Below are 27,697 nucleotides of genomic sequence, written 5' to 3' on the forward strand. Positions count from 1 at the left end.
ATTAATATATTGAATACTTTGTTTGACATTGCAGATTCTAATTTTAATTGCTCTCTGCGCTGTTTAATTAAAAATACTTATTCATGGTTTCAAACTGCAATTTTTTAACAGTAAGAAAAATGGTAAGAAACTATTATACTGGACAATTTTTTTTCAAAATTCAGATCAATCTGCAGTAAAACATTTCCTGCATCAGACACCAGGATACTTCTAATCACACTGGACCACTTTTTTTTTCCTAAGAAGATATTGGGAATTATGATAGACAACTTCGAGATGGAGACAAAGATCATTTCAGACTTGCTGGCGAAACATTAAATTAGCCATATATTATCACAGAATGAGGCTGACACATTGCGTTAGTTCAACTGAGTTAAGAGTGTTTTCCGCTGATTTTCATTTGTACTCAACATCTGATGCCTCTCATGTCAGTGTCTAACAATAGTTGACCAGGATTGATGGATTCTAGTTGCCCTGATACTGCTTTTCCATGGTCGCAATGTCCTGGTGAAACCTTTCATCATGTTCGTCACTGACTGCACCAAGATCGTCAGGGAAGACGTCCAAGTGCGAATCCAGAAAATAAATTTTCAGTGACATGTTGCACTTCGTAGCTTTGGGTGTTAAAAATGTTAAAAATATGACAGGAAATCCCCAAAATAGGTTAAATCTAAAATACAGTACGGGATAGGAAATTTTAAGGGAATTTTCGTGATCAGCAGCCCCAAATTCACAAAATACACCCAAAAGTGTTCAGGAAGAAAAAAATCTTTGTTGTCCAGTGTCTTTCATGATGTGGTAACAGGGTATTTGAAAATAACAGCAAACACAGAATTATAAGAGGGAAATCACGTTTTACAAATCTGTTGATTCTTTAAGATTGCCATGATTGGAATATATAAAACAAAATGAGTGAGAAACATGTTTTCAGATCATAAAATTCAATTAACTCACACCTATTTATGCACTTACTGAAAGCTTTTAATAAAGTATCACGCAGGAGTTATGAAACAAAATTACATGGGTTTGGAGCTAAATAAAGTCTGCAAATTATGTGATGTAGAATTGGTCTTTATAAACTGGTATGGATTAAGGATTGGATAAAGAATAGAAAACAGAAATGGAGGGGACAGGACAGGAGGCTATGTCCAATGAGGCTCCACAGGGATTGGTAACATCTGCCATCTACTGTACTCCATCATTGTGGAGTCTAATAGTTGAGGAGTAGCATCTGTTCCTGAACCTGGTGGTGTGAGTCTTGTAGCTCCTCTAACTCTTTCCTGATGGAAGCATCAGAGCATGTGCTGGATGGTGTGGATCCTTGATAATTGCTGCTGCTCTCCGACAGTAGCATTCCTCATACATATTCTCAATGGTGGGAAGGAGTCTGCCTGTGATGTCCTGGTCTATGTCCATTACCTTTTGCAGGGCTTTACGCTTAGGGGTATTGGTGTCCCCATACCAGACCATGATGTAGCCGGTCAGCACACTTTCCACCACACCTCTGTAGAAATTTGCCAGGATTTCGAGGTCATACCAAACCTCCGCCAACTCCTGAGGAAGTTGAGGCACTAACATACTTTCTTCACAATACCATTAGTATGTTGGCTCTAGGAAATATCCTCTGAGATAGTGATTAGCAAGAACTTAAATTTGTTCACTCTCCCCACGTCTGATCCCCCAATGATCACTAGATCATACACCTCTGGTTTTCCCTTCCTGAAGTCAACAACCAGCTCATTGGTTTTGGTTAATAATGAATGAGGTTGTTGATGGTGCACCATTCAGGCAACTTTTCCTTCGCCCTCCTGTACGCTGACTCATTGCCCCTTTGTATACAACCCCCTACCGTGGTATCATCAGCACATTTGAAGGTGATGTTCTTGTCGAAATGAGCCACACTGTCATAGGTGTAAAGCGAGTAGAGCAGGGGACTTAGAACACAGCCCTGTGGTTCTCTGGTACTGAGATGGAGATTGTGGTGGAGATGTTCTTACCATTCCTCACTGACTGTGGTCTGGAGATGAGGAAATCCATAATCTAATTAGACAGTGGGGTGTTGAGTCCCAGGTCTTGGAGTTTGCTGATTAATTTTGAGGGGATGATGGTGTTAAATGCCGAACTGTAGTCGATAAAGAGCATCCTGATGTCTGCATCTTTGCTGTCTAGGTGTTCCAGGGATTTGTGTAGAGCCAGTGAGATGACAAATGCCATGGACTTGTTATGATAGGTGAATTGGAACGATCCATGTCGTCTCTCAGACAGGAGCTGATTTGCTTCAACACCAGCCTTTCAAAACACTTCATCTCTGTTGATGTGAGTGCCATTCATCACTACCAGGTGCTTGAAAAACTGGTAATAGGCCCAGGCCAGATGGGAAATGTAGGCCCTATTTTGCAAAAGTATTTTGCATTAATAATTTACAAAAAATAAAAACAAGAGTGTATAAAATGCAAGACAGCACTAAACAACAAAGCTAATAATGAAACAATTAATTTAAAACATAATAATGCATCTTTTATCAACAAGCATTGAAACTATTCACAGGCCTGTCTCCTCAAAGTGATAGCGTTTATTTGCTGTCAAAGCCAATTTTCCTGAAATTTAATAAAGAGAGATGTTGTGTCGTGAGTGTTGCACAGGCTCAACACAGATATCTATTTAAAAACCAATTACACAACACAACAATTATGGGGGAAGACAGGCTCTATCGAGCTACTGCAGACATGTGGACCGAAGTGCCCGTTCCTAAACAGACCAGCTGCCTTCCTCTTTGCTTGGTGCAACTAAGGTGCTATTGCATCTAAACCAGGTGCTTTGTGAAAACTGACTGGGATTAATTTTAGAGTGTTCAGTTTGCAGTATTTTAACAGTTATTCTCTCTGATACAAGTGAATAACGGTGATAGCATATTATGGATCTGATTTGGACTTTATTAGAGAGATAAAGTCAGCCATCTTAGAAAGGGTGCAACATTACCACCCAGAGTGTATTAGCAGGGTAATTAGGCAGAGAATATCACCAATGTTTGTGGCTCAAAACCTCGAAAATCTGCCACTCATTGCACCAAATGATATTTTGCCATTAGGAAACAACAGATGCTGGAATCGGAAGCTAAACACAATCTGCTGGAGAACTCAGCAGGTCAGACAGCATCAGTGGTAGGAAAAAAAGGTTGATATTTTGAGTTGACAACCTTGGATTGGATAACCTATTCAGCTACTGAAGTAGCCAGCCCAAATCATCATCCTTGCCTAAGTCATTGTGCCAGGATAAAGTGGAACAGTCAACGATACGCTGTACAAAGGAGGCATGGCACAACCCTACTGGAAATTTTAATAGGGCACCGTGCATGTCCGTGAGACAATGCGTAGAGCTGCATTGTTGAGGTATTGCTGAATGTTAAGAAGAAAATGATATTATGTTTAACATCCTTGTACAAATAAATGGATGCTGGCTGGAAAAGATATAAATTGACTCAAGAATAAATGTATTCCATTAGAAAAAATAACATATAGTTTAAGAAATAATATTGAAATATTCGAACAAGTATGGGAGCCTTACATTAAATACAATAGCGAAAACCTACCGGGAACAAACATTACCTAAGTTGATGGAAGGAGAAGAGAAGAAAAAAATGGACTCAGTAGAATTTCTGGTGTATTTTTGTTGAATGACAACATTGTCTAACTGAATTAATGCAACCTAGATTGTATAACTAAAATGGATGAGAGGGGGGAGGGATGGGGGGGTGGCTTGGGAGGAGGGAGGGGGGAGGGAGAAAAAGTCACTGTAAATGTGTGGAAAAGAAAAAGTGTATATCATGGCTATTGTGATTTATGGTGTGAAAAATAAAAAATTAAAAAAAAAAAAAAAAAAAAAAAAAAAAAAAAAAAAAAAAAAAAAAAGAATTAATTAGACACATTCCTGGAAGGGGATGTGATTAAAGAAGTGAGAATGTAGTTATGATTAAACTAAAAGATACAACCTTACTGGCCATAGTGATTTCAGCTCTTTAATAATTGCATGCTCTAATGTAATTACATCACAATTTGAAAAACAATCAAAGTTGAAGTTGCATGGTCGAATTCATCACTGTTATTTTCAAACCCTTTCTAATAAATTGCACCTTCCTACTGATATTGTCTAATGCATGAGGCAGCCAACTCTGACAGGGTACGAAAGATCAAAGAGAAATGAAAGAATGAGGCATCAAAGCTGATTGACAGCAATTCTGAACCACAGTGGCCTTCTACCGCGTTCACCTTCTAATTGCACCTCAGACAAAAGGAAAGGGGAACTCGCCCATATCTGCAGCCTGTGACAATCCTTTCGTTCTGACCATCTGAACTGAAGCCCATGGTGGAGAGGAACAGGGCGCTACACAAGTGATATGTCGGTGGGTTGACTGACCCAAAGTGCGGATGAGTGGCAAGATCTTGGAGGAGTTCATGGGAGATCGGGGAGAATGGAATGGAATTAATGGGAGTGTGGAAGCTGAAGGACCTGTTTCCATGCTGTGTCTCTCGAAGACGCTGATTATCATCCATCTATACATTTCAATGCACTAGATGACTCCTGCTACCTGCCATATCCCTGAAGAGTTGTAACCCATAGTGCTGAAAGGTAATGTTTATTGTCATATACATCATACGATATGTAGCCAAACAAGTATTTATAAAAAACATAATAGTAAACAATTTACTTGGGCAGTTCACTCTGGTTCCAACCATCTTCTAGGAGACAATGTCCCTCTAAATCTCTTATCCATTACCCTAAACATGCCTTCCAGCACCTCTGCTCTGGGGAAATATTTTCAGATAGCCACTCAGAATATTGGTTCCCCTTCAGCCTCCTCCACTCCAATAAAGACTCAAATGGTTTCTCACAACTGAGATACTCTTTCCCAGGGAATGTCCCAGTGAACCTTGCCAGTGTGATCATCTGTTTCATTTTCTGTTGTCCCAAGAGCAGTGGGATAAAGGCTCTGTACTAATAAATGCAGACAACAGGAAAGTGGGAGGCCTGTTCTGCATTGCCTGGGATGATGACCCTACAATGAGTAGCTGAACTCCTTGGGATTCCCATAATCATCCCCACGACATAACTACAAAAACCCTTGCATGAGTGCTAGCAGTGGCCCTTATACTGAAAGGTGGAGCCATTGATTCAGGGGAGAGTTCTCATTTGTTAAATGCTGTGGGCTGTGATAAGACAGGTTGAGCTTGGCAAAGTCATACTTCTCCCTTGGAGGAAGGCATTGACTGGAATGATCCAATGGTGATCATCAACCACAAGTAGCGAGCACGGTAAGCAATGGCTGCTTCTGCTTGTGAACAGTCTGGGATTGAGCCTAGGTAACCACAAATGTAACCTGGCTACCATCTACCCTGAGCTCACTTCCTGAGACAATCCACACATCTGTACTGCCTGCTGCTCTACTTTGCGAGGGATCTTTTGTCTGTGCATGGATATACTGCACAAATGACACACCACCAGCCTGAATTGAGCCAGGGACAAAAAAGCTCAAGGCCTCTGCAACCTTGGCTGCCACAGGCTGAAGGGTCGAACCCTTTACTTAAATTCTGTGCACAAACTGACATAGCTAACCTAAGATATGAATGCATGTGATGCACGTAGCATCTTAGGACACCCCAAGAATGTTGCGATTGTAATTGAAATTCTGTCCAAATGGAGGTCCAGTGTTCCAGAGAAAAGGTGATGCACAATCTTTACATTTTAAATTTAGACATACAGCACATTAACAGGCTATTTCGGCGCATGAGTCCGTGCCGCCCAATTTACATACAATTAACTACTACCCACGGTACATTTCGAACAGTGGGAGGAAACCAGAGTCCCCAGAGAAAACCCACGCACACACGGGGAGAACATACAAACTCCTTACAGACAGCATGGGATTCAAACCCCAGTGCCAATCGCTGGCGCTGTAATGGCGTTGCACTAACCGCTATGCCAACTATGTCACTCCCTACAGAAACTATGCCAGACAGTTTTTTTTTCCTCCTCATATTTTGTCTCTACATAGTGTGACAGATTAATGTTGTGTTTGTTTTGTATATAGATATGTTTTTGGGAGATAAATTGGGGCAGGTTTTGTTAGTGTAGGTCACATGCAAACACTTTAAAACAGATCTTTTATACTGGAGCTCTGCTCATGCTAGAATTGTCGGCGCCTAGAGCTTTTGAAAAAGCTTTGGAATGCCCAAGAGACTTCACTAATGGATTGTTGTTTACAATAAGGCAATAGATGAATGAACTCGTCAGAGTCACAGGCTGTCTGGAGTGGAACCTTTGGTGTTGCAAGCAGAGAGAGTAAAATAGTCTTTCTCTCTATGGGGGAGAGAGAGAGTTTGAGAGATCAGTTCTGGAGTTTTACAGTCAGCAGCAGCTGGGACTGGAACAGGACAAGCTGGCAAGCTTGTGGAAAACCTCATTTTGGAAGACAGGTTGTGAGTGCTTAGTTCAGCCTGGTCAAAGCCCTTGTGGTTCATGCAAGAAGTGAGGACTGGCTGTCTAATGCTTTACTTGAAATAAGAGAAACAAAAAGGAAGAGGTTATCATCTGGAGAATGAACCAAATTTAATCGGCAAGACACTGAAGTGGCTGATTAAAAAGGAATCAGTTTTGGGTGTCCAGCAAACAACAGATCTCTCTCTGAAAACCGACAAGAACCTTCCTGAGTGGTCACCTTTCAAGCACCAAAGCCTGGTGAACTTTATAAATGTTAAATTCTGTGCACAGCAGAAGTTACCCTGCGACCAGTGAACTTAGAGGCATGAGAAGTGAGATTGGACTGTGAACCAAAGAACTTTTCTGAACTTACACACACATTACATACACTTGCGCTTAGAATTAGAAGGGGGTTAAGTTAGATTAAGTAAGTCAATAGTGATAGGTTGAAGTCTGATTCTTTAAAGATAATTAAAAGCAACTTTTGTTTAAGTAACCATTTGTCTTGGTGAATATCTATTGCTGCTGGGTTTTGGGGTCCTCTGGGCTTGTAACAATAGAAGGGAGCCATTCTATTCTGGCACGGAGACCAATCCCATTACCCTGTGAAGTATTTCCCCAAAACAAAGAAACACAAATATTGCAGATGCTGGCATCTATGAAACAAACAATGAGAAGCTGAAGGGACTCAGGAGGTCAGGCGCCATTCATTGGAGAGAAACGATCAGTCGACATTTTGGGTCAGGGGCCCTTTACTTTGGTAAAGGATTCCAACCCAAAACATTGACGGACTATTCCTCTCCATGGATCCTGACCCACTGAATTCAACCAGCCTTTTATTCATTATTCCCCAAACAGCACTATCAATTCTACCATCAATATGACCTGAGAGGCAATATGCAGTGGCCAGTCAATGTTGAGGAAAACCTGCAGAAACCCACACAGTCACAGGGAGACTGTGCAAATTCCACACAGACGGCTGTGGAGGTCAGGGTTGAACTCGGTTCACTGGAGCTTTGAGACAGCAGCACTACTAGCTGCACCACTGTGCTATTCCTGTGCCTGAGGTGTTCACTGTAGCAACCAGCTAAACAAATGAGCGAACCCTTGTGGAGCACCCAATAATCACATCAACATGGAGTGATTAAACGGAATCTGGTCAGATTGGTGTAAGGACAGCATGACATCAATTATAAACGCAAGATATGGACTGGTTCAGTATAATTTTTTTAAACACTAATTATTTCTTACCCCACAAACATTGCACAGATTAAAAAGCCAAAATTTCAGAGATGGGTTTCAGATGTGGGACAGAGACAGGAACTTTTCTATATGCCACATGGCTGTGCATGAAAGTGAGGCCACTTTGGCAAGAAATCACAGAAAAATTAACTAGGATAACAGGAATGGCCTTCACAGGTGACCTGGAGCTAAATCTATTAGGTAATTTCATGGAAATAAGCGACAAATTGACCAAATACCAAATCTCATTTATAAAAATAGCACTGGCGGTAGCGAGAAAATATATCACGATCACTTGGAAGTCCGACTCCCCTCTACTTATAGCACGATGAACTGTGGAAATGAACAGCTATTTTCCCATAGGTATATTGGGGGGGGGGGGGGAAATCAAATATAACTTAAAAGATAAATATGATACTTTGTAAAGGTCTGGTAGCCATACCTGGACCACACAGGGACCCAGATACAGTAATATAAAGGAACAAAAGAAGGTATAAAACTAACTATTATATATACAAAAATGTAGTTTCCCCAACTGTACTCTATATACTTAAAATATATGCAACCTCTGACGGCCAACGGATCTGTATGTATGGAAGGTGGGGGGTGAGGGAAGGACTATTTTGTTTTTGTTTGTTTGCGAGAAAAAGTTTAATATATTGTATATCTAAAATGCATAATTTATTTTTAAAAATTCAGAAAAAAGAGAAAGGGAAGATGGAAAATTCCATTTTAAACTTGAGTGGTCAAAAAGTTGGTGGAGGAACTCAAGCAGTACCCAAGGGTAGAAATGGTCAGTCAATGTATTGAGTCAGGAGCCTTTATCCAGACTAAAGGGAAAGGAATAATATTGTGTAGAAAATGATGAAAGAAGCTGGGGGAGGGACCCAGAGGTGAGAAAACAGAAGGTGTGAGAGACCATTAGAGAGGGGGTTGGAAAGAAAAGTTTAGGAGGGAATGAAATAAGAACAGGAGGAGGTAAAGAAGATGGAAACAGTGGAACCAGTTAGGGGTGGAGGTTAGCTAACATTAGAAAAATGGATGTTCATGCCATTAGGTTTAAAGGCTGTACAGAAGAAAGATGATGTATTGTTTCTTGTGTTTATGTTTGGCCTCACCCTGACAATGGATGAGGTAAAAAAAAATACATCTTATTCCTCCTTGTCAGCCTTAAACCTAGGAATGAACATTAAATTTTCCAGTTTTAGCGAAGCCCCAGCTCTATCTAGTTCCATTGTCTCCATCTCTCACTTATCTGCCTCTCCAACTCTCATACCTTCTGTCCTATCACCTCTGGGCCTCTCTCCAATATATTTTTCTCCCTTTATATACATAATATTACCACTTCTCTTTAATCTTGATTAGGGGTCTCCAAAGTGGTCGACAGCGTCAAAAAGTTCCAGGAGGTTGAAAGGGTGGGGGGGGGGGCCAATTGAATTTTTGGGTCAAAAGAATAGTAGAGCTCGAGGTCCCCGCTCCTGCCCGGGAACCCAAGACGAATTCTTCAGTATGGACGACATTGCACCCGATGTTGAAAATGGAGTCGCCGATGCTGAAGACTTGGACCCAGCTACATTTGGCATCTTCCTCTATTTATTTATTTGTTTGTTTTTGTACTTGCCTGGGGGTCTATGAGGGATCAAGGATTCCACGAAGGGGTTGATAGTCTAAAAATGTTTGGGGACGCCTGGTCTTGATAAAGGATCCAGACCCAAAATGTGGGCTGACCATTTCTGTCCACGGATACCATCTAACCTGTTGAGTTCCGCCAGCAATTCTTTGTCTGTTCAAGGTTTACCATCTGCAGCTTTCGTGTTCCCCATTTTGAACCTGTCATGCAAATGAAATGCCAACTAAATCAGACCCATTAACTGATTAAGTCAACAAACATGTCCCATGTCACAAAGCAACTAAGCCACAGGACAGATTGAAGATGGTTAACAATTCATAGGTTCCTGCAACTTCAAAGCAGACATTCGGAATGCTAGAGTTCAATGGTGGCATCCCATTTATAAGGTGCTTGGAAAAGCTTTCTAATATTTGTGCTGATTACACTGGACAATGTTGATTTTGCTTCCTGAAGATTTTTGGGTGTATTTTATGGATTTTTCCAAAAGTCACCTTAAAACTTTCCTATCACTTACCTTTTTTTTATATAACCTATTTTAAAACCAGTAACTCTAACCAAATCCAGCAGATTGGCAACATGCTTCAACTATGAAGTGCAACATGTCACTGAAAATTTATTTTCTGCATTCGCACTTGGACGTCTTCCCTGCCGATCTTGGTGCAGTCAGTGATGAACATGATGAAATGTTTCACAAGGACATTGCATCCATGGAATACATACTGTATCAGGGCAACTGGCATCAGATGCCGAGTACTAAAATTTAAAAAGTTTAAACTTGAAAACAAAGGGTTAAAAACGGGTACTTAAAAGTTCGGCCAGAGAGGTCGAGATTACACGTCTAGACTCTACGCCATCTTGCCACGCCCCCACATGCCAAGTACAAATGACATTCAGCAGGTAACAACTTTAGGTCAGTTGAATTAACACCATGTGTCAGCATCATTATGCAATTAAACCTGCTAAATTCAATTAAATTTAATTTAATGTTTCTCCAACTCCCTACGTGATGCAGAAAATTTAAAATTAGTTTTGCATCCATCTTGTAATCACCCATTTATTTCCAGGAACCAAACCTATTGAAAAAAAAATTGTTGTCCAATGTAATTCCACTGCGCTGGGGGACCATCGCCTTCCCAAGATCGTGTTATATGGCGAGCTCTCCACTGGCCACCGTGACAGAGGTGCACCAAAGAAAAGGTACAAGGACTGCCTAAAGAAATCTCTTGGTGCCTGCCACATTGACCACCGCCAGTGGGCTGATAACGCCTCAAACCGTGCATCTTGGCGCCTCACAGTTCGGCGGGCAGCAACCTCCTTTGAAGAAGACCGCAGAGCCCACCTCACTGACAAAAGGCAAAGGAGGAAAAACCCAACACCCAACCCCAACCAACCAATTTTCCCCTGCAACCGCTGCAACCGTGTCTGCCTGTCCCGCATCGGACTTGTCAGCCACAAACGAGCCTGCAGCTGACGTGGACATTTACCCCCTCCATAAATCTTCGTCCGTGAAGCCAAGCCAAAGAAAAAGAAAAAAACCATATTAAAGTGGATTTGCCATCCCAAAAGTCAAAGAAATACACTTGCTAGAATTGGGGAACTGAATTCAGCGAGAGCAGAATAAAAGCAATATTTAGTTGCACTTGAGCACCCAATGCTTTAGTTTTACTTTAATAGTGTACAGTGGGGTAAGTTATTTCAGGTTGAGTAGATGGCAATGATAAGATGCCACAAACAGGAAGGTTGACTGAACCTAGAATACTGAATTGATTTAAAAGACAGCAAGATTGGTATCTTTAAGAATGAAATGAACTAAGGTCAAAAGGCTTATCTGCAGCGACATCTGCTTTTACACAGCTTCATTAAGCTTTTGCACAACGTGATTTTGAGTGATGCCACTGGAAAACAAAGGAAAATTCATAGATCCAATAAAAGAAAATTATTGAGCAAAAGATGCACGTACACAATGAATTGCAGTTGCAGGAACTTTGTATATCAGCTATCTACACATCACCTGGGCACCGGGACAGATTGTTAATTACACTCTAACCACCTTGTCACCTTGTTATCACATTGATGCAACCAGGGCTCCACTCTGCAAAGTCTCTTTGCCCATGAAGATGTATTCTGTTCCCTGCTTTTGCCCAAAGATGCAGATCAAATAACATATGCAGTTTTCAGCCAGTTGGCAGGCAAAAGCAGAGCCAAATTTGCCAGGCTATTGCAAACTCAGGAACTCCAGAAAGAAACTAAAGAAGGAATATTGACCATTTGACCATGTCTCAAAGAAATCACTTAGTACTTTTGAAGCATTATTACTAAAAGCATGGTCAACATTTTGCGCTAGACACGTTCTCACAAACAGCAACCAAACCAGCAGACAACCTGTTTCAGAATATTTGATTATGCAGGATGATTAGATCACGCTCATGTCCTTCCTTGAATGTCATAGAATCTTCAATGTTCACTCAAGAGTGCCAACAGCTCAGAAAAATCCTCAGAAATATGCATTCTCAATGGCAGCCCCATCCTGTACTGTGATGAGAGTGCCTGCCTCGATTAGGTGCTCCAATCAACTGAGCAGCTATTCTGCCTCTTGCCTACCCTGACTTTGATGGGTTGATGGATCAAAGACTTGGCTTGGTACCACGTTACTTATTAAGCCATTGTCAATGAGCAGACGTAAGGAGATTTAGTATGTAGGTAAAGCCATCCAGCAAGTTACGTTTCCTGTGAAAACCAAACCTTCCAGTTTATCTTTCCTTGAGAAGCATCTTACTTGGGTTAATTATGGAGCTTTGGGATCTGAACGAAAGCATAAAAATGTATTTAATAATTTTTCTAGTTATATGTGTGTGCATTCACCTCTTCTGTTCTATGTGGAATAACCACATCTTCTACACTCAACTGGAATCATTTTAGTATATTTCCTCTACACCCTCTTTATCCTTCATAAAGAGAGGCTCCCAAACTGGGCAGATCCCTCCTGTGATTTTACAAAGACTCAACAGAACTTGGTTCTCAATTCTCTGTGAAGCTAACAATCCACCATATTGAACAAACAATGCATTTGTCCCCCAGATGTGTTCTTGATCCCAAAGACCTTTGGGTGTTAGCGGCTTCCTGATTATATTGGCGGATCAGAGGTCGGAGCTCGTGTTCACCACTAGAATGGGAAGGAGGCTGTGCGGCTGCGGGAGAACAGGAGGCGAATCCACGAACACTCAGTGTCTCTGAAAGGACTATCTTCTGCTTCTCCTTCGCCCCTTGGTGCAGGCTCTAGGCTAGTATTGCCTCTTCGTGTGCTTTCATGGCAAGCAAAAGTGCACACAAATTGTGAATTATGTACATGACAATAAAGGAATTTCGAATCTATCCTTGCTGGAATTAAACCTTCTGGTTTCCTTTATCATTTTTTTTTCTGCCAAAGTGCAACATTTCTCAGCCACTTCCAAATCATTAATACGTATTTCTCATGAGCCTCTTCTCTACCTATGATGCTGGACCCCTGAGATTTCTGGGCTTCAGTCTTCATGATACATCAATTATGTGGCATCTTATCTTGCACCTTTCACTCATCTGTGCATACCAATCAATCTTATTTCCCTCACTGACCATCTCTGATATTGTATAACAATATTCTATTCATGTTGCTTTTCACTCAGTGATTGTAAATATCATGGTTTCCACGTTCCTTGTTCCCACACTTAAGAACAAATCCTAGCATTTCTCCCATAGGAAAAAGTGAATTCACAGTTTCTTATCTTCCTTCTTTTCTGAAGGGAGCACGGGATACATTTCTGACAGTCGTAAAATCCAAGGAATTTTGGACAATCAAAACTAGGGAACTGGTCATCTCTACTGCCAGCTTTTAAATAAAAGAAAATAAGAGTAAATCTTGGCTGCTCATTGGAGCCAGGAAGTCAATAAACTCTTTTCACCAGGATTCTCTACCACAGGGGTGTCAAACTCAAATTCACCAAGGGCCAAAATTAAAAATTTGGACTAAGTCGAGGGCCGAACTAAATATTTATTGAAAATTTTCAACAACATCTGCATGTTTTCTCTCAACATATGTAATATTAAACTTTTTCTTATTAAAATAAATGTTTAATAATAGTTTTGGTTAAACTCTTTCCATAAGAAGCATTAACAAATAAGAAATAAAATATTCAATAAATAATATTTCTCTCTAGCCTTTAAGCCAAGGATCGCACGTTGCCGAGAAGCATACCAGGGAGCGGAGGTCTGCAGGGAGCCCTCCCCAGCCCAGCCAGCAAACCCGAGCGGCATCCCCCCCCCTGCCCCCTCCCCCTCCGCCTCCGCCTGCCGCAACCGCCGCCAACAACCCAAGGAGTCCCCGCTGGTCTCGCCATCTCACCGGGAATACCGTGAGAGCGGTGGAACTCGTCCGCGACCTCCACCCCAGCAGAAAGTCTGATGCCCAGCAGCACCCGCCCACAGATGAAGCTCAAGGAGACGCGGAGGTGACCCACCACGTCCAGCCACATGGAGCTAGGCGGCGGGTCCGTTGTAGCTAGGCGGCGGGTCGGTTGCAGCTAGGCGGCGGGTTGGTTGCAGCTAGGCGGCGGGTCGGTTGCAGCTAGGCGGTGGGTCGGTTGCAGCTAGGCGGCGGGTCCGTTATAGCTAGGCAGCTAGTCCGTTGTAGCTAGGCGGCGGGTCCGTTGCAGCTAGGCGGCGGGTCCGTTGCTGCTAGGCGGCGGGTCCGTTGTGGCTAGGCGGCGGGTCCGTTGTATCGGCGCCGCTGTGAATATCTAATTAACTTTCCCGTTAACTATATCGGTGTACTGCTGTGCCTGCTGTGGAAGTGCTGAAAACTACTATGGTCGAGCTTGCTGCTGTGCATGGGCTATACTTGTGCGGCGGCCAGCGGGCCAACTCTCATATATATTTAATATGATCTTGCGGGCCAAATATAATTATATCGCGGGCCAAATTTGGCCAGCGGGCCAGAGTTTGACATGTGTGCTCTACCACCTTTTATTCCTTCAGTTCATACAAACTCCCCAGCATCTATTCTTACCTTTACTGTTCTTTCATAAGTCCCTCTTTTTCCTTTTAAACACCAGCACTGGCAAGCAGGTTGAGTGGTGTCCAAGTGGCATCACCACCCCCCCCCCCCGCCCCCATTTCTATTTTTAAAAATGTTTTAAAGACATGCAGTGCTGGGGTGAGGGTGGGGGGGGGGGGGAGAAATCAGGATATGGGACTGTATTAGTGTACTTAACCAAGCCATGAAGATGTCGATACAGTCAGCTCTGAGATAATGCTCTTCAGGTTATTTTAAAAGCTTTGACAACACCTCCTCATTAGTCAGGAAGGTGCAAGAATGGCTGCACTTCCTAAGGAAGGTGAGGAGAGCAAGGCTACCAGCCCCGTTCCTGACAACATTTTACAGGAGCCCAATTGAGAGTATCCTGCCTGGCTGCATCATTGTGTGGCATGGTAGCTGCAAAGCATTGGACCAGGTCAATACAGAGAATCATCAAAATGGCTGAGAAGATCTCTGGGGTCTCCTTTTCCTCTATTAACAGCATTCACCGTGAGTGTTGCTTAAATAGGGCTCAAAGAATTATTGAGGACCCTTTCTCTGCAACACACAGTATCTTTGACCCACCACCAAGGAGGTGGTATAGGATCAGCAAAATCAGGACTGGCAGGCTGGGAAACAGCTTCTTCCTGCAGGCTTTGAGATTGATCCTGTGCATTGAGTCTATCTTTATATCTTTATGCATACAGTAGAAGTCCAAAAATCTGGGTGAGTGCGTGGGTATATGCTCAATAAACGACCATGCTTAATACAGTAAATCTTGTCACAAAGAAATTCACAGCACAGAAACAGGCCCCTTCTAGTCTGTGCCAAACCATTTTCTTTGCATAGTCCCATTGACCTGCACCCAGACGATAGTCCTCCATAATTCTCCCATCCATGTACCTCCTCAAATTCTTCTTAAGCCCACATTCATCACTTCAGCTGGCAGTTGTCATGATAATGAATATGTATGAGATGTACCGGAAGTCACGTGGTATGAGAGAGAGATAAGAACACAAGCAGGAGAACAAAGGAAACGGGAGAATAAAGCCACTGGGAAGTTTACCTGATAAAACTAGTGTTTAATGTTTCATTAACTTCACATTTCGGGCCACAAATGTGACATTGGCGACGAGGATGAAAGAAGCTTGAAGAAAATTAAAGACTAAACAAGATTACAGAGGATTACAGACAGCTTCAAGGTGATAAGAATTTTCTCTTTCATTCAGTACTTTTGGGGCTGGAATATTTCCTCATGGCTGGGGCAGACGGTGACTTTCTAACACATAGTGGAATTGCTCATTTTGACCCAACGGGTAATGCAAGCACTGTAAGTGTGAAGTGGAAGGCATGGCTGGAAGAATTTGAATCCTATGCTGACAGTTGTGGCCTATTTCTAGATACCGGTACAGTTGAACAAAAAGCGCAGAGAAGGGCGTTACTTCTTTTCACTGCAGGACCCTCAGTTCGGGAAACATTTAAGACACTTTTGAATACTGGAAGAAAGGATGAGTACCAGAAAGCGGTAGATGCATTAAATGCACACTACGTAGTGACACCGAATGCTACATTTCAACGCCATTTGTTTCGGAGAACGAGACAAGAAGATGGCCAGACAATTGCTCAGTACGTGACGAGACTACACCAGCTAGCTGTTGGATGCAATTACATGCCAGCTGATTTGGACAACCAATTATTGGATCAAGTCGTACAGCACTGCAGATCAGATAAACTCAGAAGACGTCTACTGGAAAGAGGGAGTGAGTTGGAACTCACCGATGCTTTAACCATTGCTGCTGCATTAGAGGCTGTTGAAGGGCAATTTCATACCATGTCCCTGAAAGACAACTCAAGCCAGCAAATTAAGAGGCTCTCACATCGCCATAATCAGCCAAGATATACGCCGACACATGACGTGGAGTGTTATCGATGTGGAAACCGAGGTCACTTTGGAAAAGACGCATATTGCCCGACCAAAGGCAAAGTTTGCAGAAAGTGTGGAGGTAAGGACCACTTTGCAAAGAAGTGCAAAAGTAAGTCCAATGCAGACCAGAAGAGGAAGAGAACAACTTCCAAAGGCAAAGCCTGGGGGAAAGGAAAGTATCCTGGAAAGAAAGATACCATTCGCCAGATAGACGGTGACGATGATGATACCCAGGAGGAACAGAGTTGTTACCAATTCACGTTGAATGAAGTACGTCATGAGAAAGTCCCAGTGATCATTGGTGGAGTGACAGTGCAGGTCATTGTAGACTCAGGCAGTGACAGTAATGTGATTGATCGACATTTATGGGAGAAGTTGAAAAGGAAAAAGATCATCTGTACTTCAAAGAAGTGTTCCAAGAAACTGTATCCATACACAGCAACCAAGCCATTGCAGACCATTGGATGTTTTACTGCAACTGTTGAAGCTGGAGATAAGTACATCGAAGCAGAGTTTATGGTCATAGAAGAGAGGGGAGAACCATTGCTGAGTAGAAGCACAGCGCAAGACCTGGCAATACTTCATATTGGAGCTTGTGTCAATTCAATTCTGTCATACGAGGATATGAAGCAAGAATTCCCCGCAGTCTTCCAAGGAGTAGGAAAGCTGAAAGGTTGACAATTGAAGCTAGCGGTAGATAAGACGGTCAAACCCAAGGCACAACCAATGCGCCGAACTCCGTTTGGACTTCGAGGGAAAGTCGAAGCCAAAATTAAAGAATTGATCGAACAAGACATTATCGAACCGGTGGAACATTTGACACAATGGGTCAGTCCCGTAGTGATTGTGCCCAAACCAAAGGGTGACATAAGACTATGTGTTGACATGAGAATGGCCAATGAAGCTATAATTAGAGAACGACACCCTATACCAACAGTGGAGGAAATACTTCAAGAACTAACTACCAGCAAGGTATTCTCAAAAATTGATCTGAAATGGGGCTATCATCAATTAGAGCTGGATCCACGTTCCCGAGATGTAACTACATTTGTGACTCACTGTGGATTGTATCGTTACAAGAGACTATCATTTGGAATTAATGCAGCTTCGGAGATCTACCAGTATGAAATCCATCGAGTGATTCAAGGCATTCCTGGAGTTGCCAACATTTCTGATGACATCATAGTCCATGCACCAACGAAGGAAGAGCATGACAAACGGTTGAGGCGTGTACTATCTAGACTACAGGAGGCAGGCCTTACCGTGAATGGAAACAAGTGCCAGTTCGGTGTGTCAGAAATGGACTTCATGGGACACACACTTACACGGGAAGGACTAAACCCTGCAGAGGCCAAGGTGAAAGCTATTGAAGAGGCACGTGCACCTCAGAACGCAACAGAGGTGAGGAGTTTCCTGGGATTGGTCAATTTTTGTGCAAAGTTCATTCCTAATTTCGCTACAGTGGCAGAACCACTAAGGAAACTAACCAGGAAAGGAGTACCATTTCATTTTGGATCTGAGCAGAAGAAAGCGTTCACAGCGCTGAAGCAAAGTCTGACAGACGCAAAAACTCTTGGATATTACGATCCGGCGGCATCAACCAAAGTCATAGCAGATGCCAGCCCGGTTGGTTTAGGAGCCGTGTTGGTCCAGATGCATGATGGAGGACCAAGAATCATTGCCTATGCCAGCAGATCGTTATCTAATGTGGAAAGAAGATACTCTCAGACAGAGAAAGAAGCACTCGGACTTGTATGGGCCTGTGAGAGGTTCCATGCATATTTATACGGCATTGAATTTGAACTCATCACAGATCATAAGCCATTAGAGGTGATCTATGCACCTAGATCCAAACTATGTGCCAGAATAGAGAGATGGGTACTCAGACTACAACCCTACAAATATAAAGTAATCCACATTGCAGGGAAAGCAAACATTGCAGATCCACTGTCCAGATTGGTGAAGGTTGGTGGTCCACAATCCAAGTCAGAATTGGGAACAGAAACAGAGAGCTTTGTACACTTCGTAGCTATTCAGTCGACACCGAAAGCTGTGACTACGAAGGAAGTCGAGAGAGAATCCGAACGTGATCCAGAACTCATGGAAGTAAGAGAATGCATACAGAGTGGACAATGGGACAAGTGTACTCACAAGGCTTACATTCCCATTATAGACGAACTTTGTTGCATCGGACAGTGTGTATTAAGAGGTTGCAGATTGGTGATACCGCAAAGATTGAGACCGAAGATCGTATCCTTAGCGCATGAAGGACACCTAGGCATTGTTGGTACCAAGCAAAACCTCAGAACCAAGGTATGGTGGCCAAGTTGTGATAAAGACGCAGAGAAATTTGTTAAAACTTGTCACGGATGTCAAATCACAAGTAGGAGTAATCCGCCAGAACCGATCCGGAGTACGCAACTCCCAACAGGACCATGGATCAACGTAGCTGTGGATTTTCTTGGACCTTTACCGACGGGTGAATCAATTATGGTAGTGATAGATTACTACAGCAGATACTATGAGTACGTGGTGTTGAAGTCCACAACCACTGAAAAAACAATACAAGCATTAGCAGAGATATTCGCAAGATATGGATTACCTGTTACATTATACTCTGACAATGGTCCACAATTCATTTCAGAGACATTTGCAGAATACATGAGGACCACAGGTATCCTCCATCAGCCAATGGAGAAGTAGAGAGACAAAATCAGTCCATTGAAAAACGATTGAGGATTGCACACGCAGAAGGACAAAATTGGCGAGAAGCATTGCTATCTTATGTGGCTGTCTATTGAGCAACGCCTCATGCAACCACTGGAAAAAGTCCTGCAGAAGCATTTTTTGGGAGAAAAATCCGCACAAAAATGCCAGAAATAAAGGAAATCCGAGACAACCAGGAGATGAGGGACCACGATGCTGAAAAGAAAGGTGCAGCAAAGCTGTACACAGATTCGAAACGTGGAGCCAAGTACTCAGACATCATGCCAGGAGATAATGTTCTAGTGAGGCATGAAACTGGTGGTAAGCTAGACAAACCTTATTACCATCAACCCTATACTGTCGTATCCAGAAGTGGCAGTATGGTGACAGTCAAGTCTCCGACTGGAGTCCTGTATAAGAGAAATGTCTCAGGTGTAAAAAGGTATCAGTCCAGAGATACATCGAGCGAAGAGGTTGAAAGGCCAATACGAGATGCTGAAACTGAGAGACCTGATGATGTTCCAGAGGCAGTTACCAGCACTCCTGATGAAGTGACTAGAGCGCCAGAAACACCCGAAGCCGTGGCGAGCAGTATTTCCGACGCCGAGAGTGAACAACCGAGAAGCGACGACAATATCGCAGGCAGGCCAAAACGAAACCGGAAAGTGCCCAAATGATACGAAGACTTTGTGCCATAGTTTTAATAAGAACTTTGGGACAGTATTTTAATCTTATATCATAAAGTGCATGTATGAGTACTGTAGGAAGTAAATTTTATGTAGTTGAGTTATAGTATTACCATTAGTTACGATGTTTGTAAGTTTCCGAGGGATATTGGTAAGTGAAGGTAAAGTTTATTTCTGATTAAAGGAGGGATGTCATGATAATGAATATGTATGAGATGTACCGGAAGTCACGTGGTATGAAAGAGAGATAAGAACACAAGCAGGAGAACAAAGGAAACGGGAGAATAAAGCCACTGGGAAGTTTACCTGATAAAACTAGTGTTTAATGTTTCATTAACTTCACATTTCGGGCCACAAATGTGACAGCAGTTCATTCCACAGACCCACCAGTCTCCATGCGAAGAAATTCCTCCTTGTGTTCCCCTAAACTTTTCCCCTTTCACCTTTAACCCATGACGTCTGGCTTATATCTCATCTACCCTCAGTGGAAAAAGTTATCTACATTTACTCTGTCTATTTCCCTTATAATTTTACATGTCTCAATCAAATCTCCACTCGTTCTTCTACACTCCAAGAAATAAAATCCTCACCTGTTTCACCTTTCCCTGTAACTCAGTTCCTGAAGTCTGGACAGCATCTTAGTAAATCTTCTCTGCACTCTTTCAGTCTTATTTCCTGTATTTAGGTGACCAAACCTGGACACAATACTCCAAATTTGGCCTCACCAATGGCTTTATATTTCTTTACCATAACATTCCAACTCCTACACTCAATACTTTTATTTATGAAGGCCAATATGTCAAAAAGCTCTCTTTACAACCCTATCCACCTGTGAAGCTACTTTCAGGAAATTATATACCTGTATTCCCAGATCCCTTTATTCTACACACTCCTCAGTGCTCTACCATTTACCGTGCATGTCCTTTGTCCTTGGTTTGTCCTTCCAAATTGCAGCACCTCACATTTGTCTGCATTAAATTCCATCTGCCATTTTTCAGCACATTTTTCCAGCTGGTCTAGATCCCTCTGCAAGCTTTGAAAACATTAATCGCTGTCCACAATGCCTTCATCTGCATCTGCAAACTTGCTGATCTAATTTACCACATTATCATCCAGATCATTGATATAGATGACAAACAACAATGGTCCCAGCACTGATCCCTGAGGCACACCATTAGTCACAGGTCTCCAATCTGAGAACTTATCATCCACCACTACTCTCTGGCTTCTCCCATCCAGCCATTGTCAAATCTAGTTTACTACTTCTCCATAAATACCTAAAGTCTGAAATTTCCTGACTAATGTCCCATATGGGACCTTGTCAAAGGTCATGTAGACAACATCCATACCCTTTCCTTTGTCAACTTTCCTGGTAACCTCCTCAAAAAACTCTGTTTGGTTAAACTCGACCTACCGTGCACAAAGCCATGTTGACTATCCCTAATCAGTCCCTGGCTGTCCAAATAATTGTATATCCAATCTCTTAGAAAACTTCCAATAATTTACCTACTACTGACAATGGAACAACGTGAACCTATGCCAATCATCTGAAACCACACCCAAGGTGAAAGACGTTTTAAATATTTCTGCCAGAGCCACTGCAATTTCTACGCCATCTTCCCTCAAGATCTGAAGGAATATCTTGACAGGCCCTGGGGATTTATCCACCCTTATTTCCATCAAAAAAGCAAGCACTTCCTCCTCTTTAATCTGTATAGATTCCATGACCTCACTGCTTGCTTTCCTTACTTCATATGACTGTGCCCATTTCCTGAGTGAATACTGATTTTAAAAATTATTTAAGATCTCCCCCATTTCTTTTAGTTCCATACAACGTTGACCACTCTGATCTTCAAGGGGACCATTACTCTCCCTTTGCTCTTAAAATACCTGTTGAAACCCTTAGGATTTTCCTTCACATTGTCTGCCAAAGCAATCTCTTGTCTTTTCGCCTTCAGATTTCTTTTGAGTTTTTTCTTGCAAGTACCTCATTTGCTCCATGTTCCCTATACCTGCTCCCTTCTTCCAAACCAGACCCCCAATATCCCTTCATTTGCATTCTGTATTTTTCTTTGACAATGTTCATCTTTAAACGTAATTTCAAGCTCCACATGCTCAACATTTATGTTGACATTTTTGTCAAGTGTTGATTTTATTTTTCTTTAAAACTGCTCGTTTTGATAAATGAAGCATGCTATATTTGCCAATGAATAGACCATCAAAATTTACTTGTTCACCTTTTCTTTATTACTCCTTAAATTTGAATTTTAAAATTACTGCCCTATAATCCAGAAAATCCGAACCAACCCAATCCTGAGGTATCTGGATTTTAGGACTTCTATATTTGTGCTTATTATGTGGTGTGCAATATTGTGTGTACCATGGTCTGGAGAAGGTGCTGTTTTGTCTTGTTGTGTATATACAGTTAATTAACTTGAGCTGACTTGAAAGCTTTCTAAATGTTCCTGAGTAAGTTATGCTAATAAGGGCCACCTTTATACTTAGAGACATTAAACCATTCATCTTCTCTTAAACAGATGCATATCATATTCAAAGAAGAACTAGTGAGTTCTCAGATGTCCTCATCAATGTTTCTCCATCACCCTGTCACTTTGAAACAAAAATAACGTGGTCATTGCCAAACTACTGTTTGTGAGGCCTAGCTCTGCAGAAATTAACTGTTCTATGGCCTGGTTGCAAGAATAACTGCAGTGCCTATATGCCAAGAAATATTTAATTCTATGAACAGACTCGAGGTGCTGAAAGGTTTTCTTTTCATTCATCCAGGAGATATGGAATTTCGAAGCTGACACAGGGTTTAACTGACCATACCAAGATGTGGTGAGCTGTCTCCTTGAACTGCTGCAGACCTGGAGATGCAAGTCTACTGGTAATGCTGCTGAGATGGTTTTTGACCCAGGGACGGTGAAGGAGTGGTGATACATCTTCAAGTCAGGATGGAGTGTAGTTTGGAGAGCTATTGCCAGGTGACAGTGTCCCTAATGCTTTTGCTGTCCTTGTCCTTCTAGCTAGTAAAGGTGGTGAGTTTTGGATTACAATACCTAACAATATGGTTCCAACAGCAGAGGCCAACCATTCAGGAAGTCCGTCTTCTCAGTCACCAACTTCTTAGCTTCCTATCAAAACCTCTCTACCAGCAAAAATTAATCAGTTTATCTTATGCATGACTTGCTGGCATATCAAGCAAAAGAATGCCTGCACCAATGGTGATGTGACTTTACAAATCTTACTATCATTTTCATCTCCTTGTATCAAAAAATCTAAGTTTTTTCTGCTGCTGGCCACTTCTCAGAAGATAACTATAGGTTTTCCTGGCAATGCTACGGAAAAGAGATCATTGTCTCTAAGATAACCGCAGCATGTTAGAGCAACTCTCAACATGTCATATACAGGTACACCCCACTTTACGAAACTAGAGCGTTCCTATGAAATCTTTTGTAAGCCAGAAAGATTGGAGGCTATTTTCATTAAAGCAAAAACCCATTCAAAACCTTTTGTAAAAGCGTACACAGGTTTTGTCATAAAAGCAAATTTTCATAAAGCAATATTTGTAAAAGGGACATACTTGTACTGCAATGATGTTAAAGTGAAATTAAAATAGGACACTATCATTAAAAAAAGCTTAATATGCAATTAAACAATACTGTAATAAATGAGCAGTTTGTCATTCACAATGAAGTTTTGATGACCATAGATTAGGCAGCATTTACTGTTAAAGTTCAAAATTCAGATTTAGGCATTTACATACAACCCTGAGATTCTTTTACCAGCAGGCCAGGTAGAATTTCTACTAATCAGTGGTGCAAAAATCTGTGCTCAAGACAGAAAGGAATAAATATTCAGTAATAAATAATATGCAAAGCAAGATTCCTGAAATGAGTCCCTGATTGAGTTGGTTGTTGAAGAGTCTGATGGTAGAGGGGTAGCAGCTGTTCCCGAACCTGGTGGTGCGAGTCTTGTGGCACCGATACCTCTTTCCTGATGGCAGCAGCGAGAACAGAGTGTGTCCAGGGTGGTGAGGATCCTTGATGATTGTTGCTTCTCTCTGACGGTAGTGTTCCATGTACAATTTCTCGATGGTAGGGAGAGTTTTTGTGGGTGATATACTGAGATCTTAAATATTAGATCGTAATATTTTGTAGGTAGTAATACATTGGATAAGGCTGGTTATAATCACTAATCATAGAACTAGCCAAAATGCTAATCTGCTCACTGCCATCCCTCATCAAGCTCTATTCTCAATTTTTCCTTTAGGAAAGGTCCCTTTGAAGGTGCTTTTAAAAAATGCACTGCTGTTTACAACATATCAATGCTTTAAACAAAATCCCCAATTGTTTCCAATTCTCATGACTTTGAATTTGCATTCTCTGAATATGACCCTTCTGTCACTGAAAACCATCTACTTTATTTAACCTCTCTGGCAGCCACGCATGATGACTTCCTCATTCCTGCTGCCATTACCAGTAAATGTCTTCAACACCCTTCACAGCCCATTCCTGAAGCTCCAGAAATACACACTCTGTCTGAGACCAACCCCTCTTGTTTTTGCACTCTCTGAACTGTGTTGAGCCAGCTCTCTACTCAACCACTTTCCATTCTGAAATGGGGCCCTGTGTCTAGTTCGGGTTGCCCAGCTACAGGAAGGTTAAGTTGGAAAGAGTGCAAAGGAGATTCGGCAGGATGTTGCTGGGACTGGAGACCTGGAACTTTAGGGAAAGGCTGAGACAATATACAAAGGGCTGGAGAAACTCAGCAGGTCAGGAAATGGACACTGGACATTTTAGGTCAGAACCCTTCATCAGGTTCTTTGCAGTGAAGGAGGCTAAGCAGTGACCATATCTTCTTTTCTCTTTCTTTTTCTTTCTTTGGCTTGGCTTCGTGGACGAAGATTTATGGAGGGGGTAAAAGTCCACATCAGCTGCAGGCTCGTTTGTGGCTGACAAGTCCGATGCGGGACAGGCAGACACGGTTGCAGCGGCTGCAGGGGAAAATTGGTTGGTTGGGGTTGGGTGTTGGGTTTTTCCTCCTTTGCCTTTTGTCAGTGAGGTGGGCTCTGCGGTCTTCTTCAAAGGAGGTTGCTGCCCGCCAAACTGTGAGGCGCCAAGATGCACGGTTTGAGGTGATATCAGCCCACTGGCGGTGGTCAATGTGGCAGGCACCAAGAGATTTCTTTAGGCAGTCCTTGTACCTTTTCTTTGGTGCACCTCTGTCACGGTGGCCAGTGGAGAGCTCGCCATATAACACGATCTTGGGAAGGCGATGGTCCTCCATTCTGGAGACGTGACCCACCCAGCGCAGCTGGATCTTCAGCAGCGTGGACTCGATGCTGTCGACCTCTGCCATCTCGAGTACTTCGACGTTAGGGATGAAAGCGCTCCAATGGATGTTGAGGATGGAGCGGAGACAACGCTGGTGGAAGCGTTCTAGGGGCCGTAGGTGATGCCGGTAGAGGACCCATGATTCGGAGCCGAACAGGAGTGTGGGTATGACAACGGCTCTGTATACGCTTATCTTTATATATATTCCATATAGAGGTTTATAAAATCATAGGGGGCATGGATAAAGTACATGCTCACAGTCTTTCTCACTGAGGTGTGAAGCCCAGAAAATGTACATTCCAGCTGAGACTGAACTTCATTCAGAATAAAAATATACAAAGGAAAGCAGTTCAAGGTCTCTTGACATTCATACTATGTATTCTCATTCCATTTAGTCTATGCATTCCAGTTCTGAATATACTAGTGTTATCTTATCATTTTTGTAGTCCATACTATTGCATATCAAGTGCCCCCCCTTCTTAAACTGCTGCAGTCCTCGAGATGTGCGTATACCCTTCCGTTGTTTCAGAGACTTCCTCATTGGTCTCAGTGGCAGGACACTCGATGTGGAATAGGTTCTGTTGATGTTTTGGGTCAAGACCCCTTCATCAGGACAGATCGCAGAGAGGGGAGATAGCCAGTATAAGGAGGAGAGGATTTGGACAGCAGCCAGTAAGGGGGTGGGGGGGGGGGGGAAAGGATGACAGACAGATTGGATCAGAGAGGGTAGAGTTGGGAGACTTGCTCCTTGTACTCCACAAATTACTTGCAATGCTTGGAAACATTGGACAGATCAGCACAGGGCACCAGAAATGGGGAGAACATCAGAAGGCGAAGCAGAGAAGACCCTGCAGGGTGGGGGACCACAGCAGTGGACCATCGAAGGGTTCCGCAGCTGAAGGACCCAAATAGATTGCAGGCTGCTGGCAACTTATGGCCAAAGGACCCAAACAGGCTGTGGGGGGCTGGAAACTGGCTCTAGGGAACCAGGTATCTGAAAAGGGATTCAAGAGGGTGCTGAGTGCAAGAAGGGTTCCTGAAGACAGAAAGGAATAAATATTCAGTAATAAATATTGGCCACTGAAGGTTTCCTGATCGTATTGGGGGTTTGGATCTGGAGCTCGGGTTGCCAATGGATCAAACAGGAGTCTGTGTGGCTGTAGAGGCTGTGGGAGCGCTGGAGACAAACCCACTGATACTCAATCCCTCTGAAGGGATTCGACTCTGCCTCTCTTTCTCTGATTGTATCGCACAGGGCAATACCTAGTTTGCCTTTTGCTTGCATCTTCACAGTGCTGATCAGGGTGACTCTGCCTTACAGCAGGAAAAATAAAGTTTAGTGTAATATTACATTTTCTATTTTATTACATGACAATAAATGAATCTTGAAATATGTAATGACATTATCAGGTCTACATTTGGCAGTGGAGAAGGGGTCAGGCCTGCTAACATGAAGTGCGGTGCACATACACCTGGAAATTATTGCTGGGGAAATCGAACCTAGTTAAAACTTTACCTTACAAATGGCTAAAAATGGGCACTATGCAAACCAGTCTCAATACATATATTTCTTTTTCTTACATCGGCAACAATCGGTCCAAATCCTACACCAAGAGACACTGTCCAATTCTGTTATTGTTACTACCACCAGTGGCCTCTCCAACTTTCTGAGAACTGCTCTCATTTTCTGTCCTTTTTTAGAGGGTTTCTTGAGGCAAGTTGGTGTTTTTAACTAGAATTAGAGATATAGCCTGAAGATTCGAGGGAGCCAGCCTATCCAATTCAAGACAGAAATGAGGAGGAACTGCTTCTCCTAGAGAGTAGTGAAGCTAAAGAATTTTCTGCTCAAAGATTTTTCCTAGTTTGTCTTTTGCTGTGCTGAACATGACGACCAAATATCAATTCAGAACCACAAGTGGAAGAGGTTTCACTCCCCATTAAATCAGAGCACGAAAACAAAAAGGCAGGTACCTCACCTTAAAAGAGTGGAACCTGAAAGTCTGCAGACGCGCTGATTGTAGTTAAAAACACAGGGACGCTGGAGGAACTCAGCCGGTCTCACATCGCCCATAGGAGGTAAAGATACAATTCGGGCCTGAGCCCTTCTTCAAGGTCATTGTAATCAGTTCTAATGTAGTCCTTTCCACCCCTCACTTATGGTGAGTGGATTGGCATCCTTTCTTGAAAGAATTGACAGGACTCAATAGATTGCAGAGGATTACAGCAACCAAAGCCACTGTTCCTGATCTATTAGCCTCAAAAATCAAGCAGTCTTCTTCTGAAGTATATCTAGAAGGAGGACTCAGGCACAAAATGTACCTTTACCTCCTATTGACTCCGCGAGACCCTGCCGAGTTCCTCCAGCCTTTGTGTTTTTACCTGCACCTTAAAACTTTCTCACACACACACACACAATCACACACACACACACACAGAGTTAATGAAATATATTCTGCATCCTTCCTCTTTGAACCTCTAAACACACAAGAGCTATAACTTCATGATATGTTTAGTTTTACAATGATCTCAATTAAACCAAACCACTATTTGTTCAATGAGAAGCTGAAACAATTGCTGGATCAGGATTATAATTATAACTTGTCACAGACCACATCGCTTTGATACTGGAGATGACAAATTGAAATG

The sequence above is a fragment of the Narcine bancroftii genome, chromosome 11, assembly GCF_036971445.1.
Source record: "Narcine bancroftii isolate sNarBan1 chromosome 11, sNarBan1.hap1, whole genome shotgun sequence".
Taxonomy (NCBI): Eukaryota; Metazoa; Chordata; class Chondrichthyes; order Torpediniformes; family Narcinidae; genus Narcine; species Narcine bancroftii.